Below are 8,566 nucleotides of genomic sequence, written 5' to 3' on the forward strand. Positions count from 1 at the left end.
ACCAACGATCCCTCCCTCGCAGCTACGTTTCTCTAGAGCCCTCGCGCGAATTCAACTCCGTTCGGCTCTGTCCAGCATCCCTTCCACCCCTCTCCCTCCCACGCTCGCCCACCCACTGTCCCATGCGCGAGTAAGAGGATTAAGTGTACCAGGGGACGCGAGTTTTAGTTTTTATATAGCATTCCAATATTTCAGGCCGTTTTTGCCCGGTCGCGTTAATCAAGCCCAGGAAATGAATTTAATAACTGGTAAGGGTTTACATGTGCGCTGGTAGCGTCGCGAAGGCCGATGCTCGTTGAGGACTTTTTACGAGGAGAGCTGCAAAAATTTCATCCCCTCGTCCTTTAGATTCCTTTCGATTGACGAAGGGGTTACCGTATATAACGGGACATGCTCGTATTGCGATGGGAGTTATATGAAATATATTTTTCATCGTTATTTCCTCCTCGAGCAGTCACCGCTATAAAGGAGACGTCGAGCGATGATTTATAGTGCATAACAGAATAGGAAGAACGCATCGAAATAATACACCTTCATGTCTTATACTCGTTACTTTCTCTTTCTCTTCTTTTTTTCTCCCTTTCCTTTACTTCATTGTTTCCCCTGCTCGACTCGTGCACTTTTCCGTGGTATTTCCATTTTCCCCGTAGAAAATAATAGAGACACGTTACGAAAGGCCGCAGCGGCATCATTATAGGAGCTACTATAGGATCGACAAAAGTGGCCGTAGGTATGGCACGTAACAAGCGACGTTTATGATACTATTAACTTTGTTACGGACGCACAGTGGCTAAGAACGGTCCTCGCGCCGTTCCTGCAAACACAGGGAACCTCGCGCGCCTAGACTAACCTTACGTTACTAACGCAGTATTGAATTTCCATTAATCGATTGGCCGACCATTACGCGGCACACGCTCCTGGTCATTAATAAAAGGGCTTAATATTGTAAAGGGGGAGAGAGCGAGTGGGCGGTCGGGTTTCCCGGCAGCCTATGGATGAATGACAGTGATGAGCACGGATATAACTGCTCGGATCTTTTTTTTTTTTTTTTTCCTTCTTCTCGGCAGTACGACAGCGAAATTTATAAGTTTCGTTTCGGCCCGTAATACGCAACAAATAGAATTAGGTCAGGAGCGAAAGAACGAGATGAGACTCACCAGGACGTATTTGTCGAACGACCAGAACTATATCGGAGTAAAGAGAACGAAATTAGACCGTAGCAGTGCCTATTTCTTCACTTGGCTTTTTATATATAATATATTAATTTTTAACTAATAACGCCGCGTGCACTGACACCTTCGAGGTATTTCAATATACAGGGTACAAAAGAAACGTGCCTACTATATTATTCTTAGGACGTATCCGTAAAATTGAACACTATCTCACAAGGGATGCATAAAGTACCCTGAACGATGTTGCTTGTCGATAGGGTCAATTGTCCAGGGAAAATTCCTAAGGACTTTTGGAAATAAAAAAATATGGACAATGGGATGGGAATGTAATTAGACGTGAGCATTGTCGACCTGACCATGGCCCGTGGCCCGTGGCCATTGAACGGCCTTCTGAAGTGTGCAAAGGTTCGGCCGAGGAGGGTCCGACATTAGTTCAGAAAGCTCTTCTGGAACGCCTGTGCATGACGTAGGTATAGCCATTGTTGGCGATGCCCTCCTCAAGACATTTCCAAGCAATGGTACGTCAAGCCGTCGTTTTAGAATATTTATGAGAAGGAAGAGCCGGAAAAACTGACACTGGGAGTCATTCGGTTCAGGGAAAGTTCGGGGAATGGAAATACTTTAGTTTCCAGGCGAATGACATTTGTGGACTCTTGTCTAGGTACGCTGGTCACTGCGGTTTAACTACGTTCTCGTCCGAAGCGTACTAATGGCAAACAGCGTGGGCAGCGCCGAGTCCAGCGCGCCAGCAATAAACTCCTGGAACAAGAGGTACGGAGCCAGAAATTAAGCTAGATTCAAGTTTGAATCCAGACTCGAGTCACAAGGTCATTGCAGCTTGTTCGGTCAATTATTCAAGTGTACCGGGAGACGTATCGAACGCCATAGCTGAATAAGCGATTTTGACTTCAGGTGCGACTTCAGATCCTAAGACAGGACGCGAACACCGGAATGCAGGCGAAGGAAGGTTCTCCAAGTGACTACGTGTGATCCCTGCAATAATCTAGCTCTCAAGTCCGTAACCCGATGATTTTCGAATATTTAGTCCCAGGGTGGCACGCGCACTCTCAGTCACGTTCTAAGCACCCTGCGGCTCGTAACGGGCTTTTTCGTTGGGGGAAAACACCCTTACTTGGCCTTAGTTACGCGAGTGGTTGACACGAGAATACGGGGAAGGTGTGGGCTTTGGCAGGGGATGTATATAGCTTTCATTAGCCACAGGAAATTAACCGAGAGCCACCCCTCGAAACTCCCTGCTACCATTTTAGACGACGGAACCGTTGACGCGACGGTCACGGGGGTGTCACTCGGCGCCGTCGACGAAAGAAGGAGAATTAAAGCTGGTCGATGCTTATGCCAAGATGTTCCCGACACGAAACAGGATACGTACAGCGGAGCTGATGGCCTTTTCTTTCATTCGCTTTTTTTTTCTTTTCTTTTTATACTCTCGCCTCTCTCTCTCTCTCTCTCTCTCTCTCTCTCTCTCTCTCTAACACCCCCCGGACATTCACTCTTGGCCCACGTCGCTTCTTTCGTCCTTACCTCAGGCTTCTTGCGGCGCCTATAACGTAGCCCCTTTCGTTTGCCAGGCAAGAAGCGAAGGGTGGCAACGGCGCTGAGCGCGAAGGTGCGTGGGTGGGTGTTAGTGGTGGTGCCAAGTGAATTTGCATAATTGTTTTCAGTTTACCCACGCGCCTTTAGCTAATAAAGAAAAATACGTCCTCGTCCTGCGGATTCCTACCCCATCGCGGTACGACGACGCGATAATTCCTGATTTCCGAGGGTAGTCCGCAAATTAAAATGCGACCGAGGAATATGGCTCGAAGGTTGTCCGGAGGAGTCAGGATTCCCCGTTCGCGGCCAGCAATCGAGTGTTTCGAAAATCCCGTGCATCTGGAGCGCAGAAAGTTGAACATATTGATTTTGCGTCCAATAGCCGAGCGACTCCGTCGACAAGGGTTGCCTCCTGCGTTTTAAACCCTCGAGCGGCTATCCCGGTCACGTGTAGTGTCCGCTGATACGCGAGCTGCATACAAAAACTTTTTCAACCCCTTGTTCCGCCGTAATCCCCGTACTTCCTCGCCCTCGGCAACCCCAAGCTCCACACGTGAACCTGTACGGCCCTGCGGATAGGGGTGGCTCCCCTTCCGCACCCAACCGCTCGGCCCGTGCCAGTCAAATAAGAAAAACTGCCGACTGCAAAACGAACACGTACGCGCAACTTGCAAACAACCCTCTAAAGAGAAGAAACGGCCCCTCCTGTTGTTCCTAAGCCTCGCATTACTTTCTGTCACGTCACTTCCGGCAACATTCGACAGCCTGACTCATTCTACGTAACCGAACACTTGAGATTCTACGTGTTCGTCAAAGCGTACATTTAAATTCCATATCGATCAGAGTCTGTACAAATGTTATATGGAATTTATTCATATTAAAGAAAAAAATAAAAATCAAGACAATCCCTAACAAGACGAAGCAAAAGCTTTCGTCGATCCTCCAAGAGAATTCATCGAGGAGTCCTCGTGCTTGACAAACGGAAGCCTCGAAATAAATTATTCCCGATCAGCGGAATATGTTCGTTAGCAAGACCCTCGCGAAGCGTCCCCGACGGTTTCCAACCGAAGAGCGAAGACGATGAATAAGAGGAAGAAGAGGAAGAAGAAGCCTGGGAGAACGCTTAAAAAGCACCGCATTCAGCAAGTCGATGCCGAAGTGTGCTACTAAATTACTCCAGCCCCTCGTCGACTGCCGACAGTGCGCGCCAGCCTGCCTCGAACTCCGACTGACTGCCTGTCCATCCGTCTGTCTGTCTCTCGGTCTCTCGGTCTCTCTGTCGGTCTCTCCATGATTCTAGCCTGTCGATCCTCATCCGCGCCCCCTCTTACCACCAGCCCTATCCATTTATTCCTTTGTCTCGTCATCTTTCTCATCACGGGACCTCGACTTCCAAAGCTTTCCGCCAAATCAACTCGCTAAATTGGAGCTTGCAAATGATCTGATCCGCCTTAAAGATTCCGCTAATTGCGCCTACGGAAGAAGGAGGTAAATTCCTGGCTAACTTTACCGCAGAACTAATTGCAAGGAGGAACGATGGAAGTTGAGGAGAAACTACCGAGTACCTCTGTACGTATCGATTCGTCCATCGATACAGTAATACCCTTGTCGCTGCTGTACAGAGCGTTTCAGTTCGATTGGTCAGACCCGTCGGAATCGTTTCCGAATCCGTTTCGCATTCTTCGCCAGATCAGCCAGATCAGCCATATACAGTAACGCATCTCTACAACGAGGCTTTTGCGAGCGAATTCAAACACATCGGGAACCGATCGAAGATTCGATAATCGTGCCGAGATACGCGCTCGTGATACGCCTGACGGAGTCCAATTACCAATCCGTAATTGGGGCAGAATTTCTGCTGAGTTGAAATTTCCACCGCGACCCTGTTCGGTCACGGAGACCAGCCATCGGTTAGTCGTTGCTACGCCACTGGGTCACTGCTCTTTGTTAATTAAACGGATTAAAACTGGGAGTCGTAAATTGGCCATTTTTAATCGACGCGCGAAACAAGAGAAATGTGTTTGGGGATTTGACGCGGATTCGTCGCGATTCTTAAATCAAGTATCGACGTCCGATAGAAAAGATCGCGGGATGCTTCTAATAGACAATTCGTAATGAAAGTCACGGAGCCGGATAACAACTGTCTCCAGTTGCAGGAAAATTAATTAATTAGAAAAAAAAAACAATTAAAATAAACAACGTACACCACAGGGGACTGTTACATAATAAGATAAGCGTTATCAAATTAAATGCGTAATAAAAGAAAAAAGTAAAAAAGTATCATAATTAGGAAACAGAGACGCGAGGCTTTTAATTTACAATTTGCATACCACCCTTACGTACTCACCTCACCTTACACTCTCCTACCATCCTTGTGACAATAATCTCTGGAGGATGACCTACAATGTGTATCGTTCACGTGGACGTTCTCTTTGACGCGCTACCCCTCACTTGCGTTACGAACCTCAAGGACACTCTCTTCCATCTTCATCATAGCACTTGGACTATTAGCGTACTCTCTCTCTATCTATCTCTCTCTCTCTCTCTCCCCCCACTATCTCTCTCTCACGTTTCTCCCAACGTGTGTCTATGTCTGTTTCTCCCGCATTCCCCCCAACAGTGTCACCCTAATTAAGCAACCTCGTAATTTCCTTTAGACTTCCTATTGCCATTAAACGTCCGTCGGCCGCGATAAGAACCTAGCACAAGTGACGTACAGAGTGCCGAATACATTGAATAGAAATAAATGCACTTAAGTGATATAACGTTCAGTCTCTTATAAAGTTCAATATTAGATTCGAACTGCTCTATGAGAGTCTTTTGGAGTGCCAACGACTGGTAGGATTACCGTGCTCGATCCGTCAGACAGAATTTTCAAGGGACAACGCTGAAAGCCGAGCGACAGGCACACTGTTCAAATCCTTGAAAACTTGAATTTATGCGAGAATCAGCCATTTCACGAAGCCTCTCAGGCTTTGCATTCTTATCCCTTGGTGCCCTATGCTTACGACACTGCCAAGAGGGTTAGCGAGAGTCTTCTCTCTCGCTCTTTCTATTTTACGTTCTCGAGCACTCTCTCTCTCCCTCTCTCTCTTCTTCGTCTTCATCGCTGTCTTTTCCACCTTAATCCACACTCCTGCCCGCTCCACAGGGAAAATCGTTGCTGCGAACGACCAGGGACAGTTTAACCCACGGTATTATGTCGGAAGTCGAGTTGAAAACAACATCGTCGTGGGATTAATCTTGTGATTAAAGTTTGGCTAGAGGCGGCAGACAGCGCTTTCGCGTATTGCTTACATACCCGGCTACCTGAGTAATGGCTGTGTTCTAGAGTGATACCGAGTAGCGTGCCAGAAACATACGATACAGACCGCTTGAATTATGGGCAGTTATACGTTAGAGGGTAAGAGCACTGAATTCATAATTTCTGGCATAGAGTATTCAGATTGGCGAATGCAGGAGCGATAAAAAAAAGAAAGAAACAGAGAAAAAAAAATAGTAAAACGAATCCGATTCGAATATCGTAATATCGATGAATTTTAAATTCCATTAATTTCAAGTTTCACGTAAATCCTCCATAAATGAGAAATAAAGTATGTAGTCGTTCTTCCATAAAGCTTCCATCCGCGACTGGTATACGCGGCACCCATTACAATTTCTCATACCGCTCGACTCTCGATTCCGCTTTCTCTACGTTTCCCGGCCCTTCGACGCATTAATTAAACCTAACCGAAGGAAGCGAGCTCCAGAAGAGTCCGATAGCTCGCAACAATTTTACTTGAATGCTACCCCCGGGACACGACCTTCTCGAAACCGACCTCTTAAACTCCTCCACCGAGATTATTTAAGGTAACTTGAAGCGAGAAAGGAAAAAAAAAAGAAAAAGAAAATATGAAAATCAATATCCCAGGCTTTTACTTGATTGACGTTCCTTATCTCCGCGATAAGGACACGCGTCCAACGAATCGATCGGATGGAAACGTGAATGGCCATTGGTGCCAGTGAGAAACTAAATTTCAGAAAGTAAAAAGGTACGCTATAGAATTCCCAATTGAAATGACGAGAATGACGAGCTCGTTACAGTTCACCCTCCGAACGAGACGTCTGAGCCAGCCTGGATAGGGGTCTGGGGTAACGAGGGTACGCGTGTCCGTGGTTCTTGGATATCGAGGAGGATGGGGAATTTCTAGAACCGCTCCTGGCGAGAAGCGAAAGTTATTTTCCACAGTTCAACGGGTCCTGAGATAAGTGTTTATCGGAGTGTAATTCAATTACTGAATCTTCGCAGTGTCTGAAGTAGCACCATTGTCCTGCGTTCCCCCTGTACCCGACGCTGATTCGTTATCATCCCCTAGGAGACACAATGGTGCTAAACAGGAGATAACTGAACTGATAAGTCATTCAACCCCTCGCTGATTCTCGTTCACTAGCCTCTATAGTTCGCAGATAACAGTATGTCTTTGCGCGCGTGACATGGTCGGCAAACTTCACACTAGCAGGATCAACTTGGACGTTCGAAGGTAAATCGGCAGCAGTGTCGCACGGACGACCATCGGCTACGAGTGAACGTACATTTGTACCATTAAAGATATTAAGTCAAAGAGGTCAATTTGCAAAAGTTATAAGAGGCTGACAGAAGGTCAAGTCGCTCGTTACGAGGTAAAACTCAGGCGAGACCATGAAAACAAGCGGGAAATTTGAATTGAAACGTTAATCGCAACTGGTGATAACAGCACCTCTTACGGAGCACTAATTAGTTGCAATAATGGGGATGTGGATGACGTCAGAGGGTGTGGAGACTAATTCAGCGATGAGGGGTAGGAGGAGCACAAGGAGCAAGAGAGAAAAAAAAGGAGACGGGAGAGAATGTTCGCTGCGGACGGCCCATTAAAAACAGCTGAGTTTTGTTGGCTGCTATAATTAGGGGATCGGTTGTTAGGGATGCCAGCGTGACGTTGGTTGCCAGCACGAAAAAAAAAAAAAAAAAAAAAAAAAAAAAAAAAAAAAAAAAAAAAACGGACTGTTCAAAAAGTGCCCAGTAATCGTGCGTTTAATATTTAACACATAAGCTAGGGTCCTCCAGGCTAGTGCAAATATTAACTGAAATCTCAGCACTTCCGTGGCAACGTGACGCGTTCGTTCGTTCGTTCGTTCGTTCGGTTTATTTATGTTGGCGTCAATGTCGCCGGGCGAAATCGCCCTCGTCGATTTTCCTCGAACGACCAGCCAATGGGCACAGTCGAATTCCGAATGCCAGACAAAGGCGCGGAGACGAAAGGACATTCGGGTAGGTGGGTGGGAAAAGGGGTATTGGCCAGAACGTCGGTAGAGAATAGGTGGGGGAAAAGGGAGAGATAGATAGAGAGACTCCGAGAGAACGAGATTGGGAGAGAATGGGAGAGCGTGCGAGAGAGAGAGAGAGAGAGCAAAAAAAATAGCTCCAAAGCACGACTCGCGCGACCTGGCATGTTCATTGGCTGGAATGCAGATAGGACGCCGGGCGTCCTTCCCTCTGACCCGTATATTACCGAATTCGTGAGATAACGCGTTTCTCGCCACGATGATTTTGCAACAGAACTCACGTACTAAATTATCCTACTGGAAACATTAAAGATCGTCGGGTTCCTTGCTTTTCTTTAGCCGGCGACTTCAACTTTCGTCTGACGATATAGACACCTGAAACGTCATGCCGAGTCAGTCGTCCTTTCGCAGAGCGTATTAAAAGTTTCGTCAACTTTGCCTAAGAGGCTCTTGGGATTTTAAAAACAAAGGCTTGATAATTTTGTTTTACTTTTTTCCGTTTTTTTTTTTTTTTTTTTTTTTTTTTTTTTTTTTTTTTT

At 46.5% G+C, this 8,566-nt stretch overlaps 1 protein-coding gene across 32 annotated transcripts in view; it reads right to left on the reverse strand.

Moving 5' to 3' along the window:
* Nucleotides 1-8,566, reverse strand: part of LOC107273178 (CUGBP Elav-like family member 1-A) — a 225,175-nt gene that overhangs the window by 98,220 nt on the left and 118,389 nt on the right. The gene's annotated exons all lie outside the window — the stretch shown is intronic.

The sequence above is a fragment of the Cephus cinctus genome, unplaced genomic scaffold (assembly GCF_000341935.2).
Source record: "Cephus cinctus unplaced genomic scaffold, Ccin1 Ccin1_scaffold1474, whole genome shotgun sequence".
Classification (NCBI taxonomy): domain Eukaryota; kingdom Metazoa; phylum Arthropoda; class Insecta; order Hymenoptera; family Cephidae; genus Cephus; species Cephus cinctus.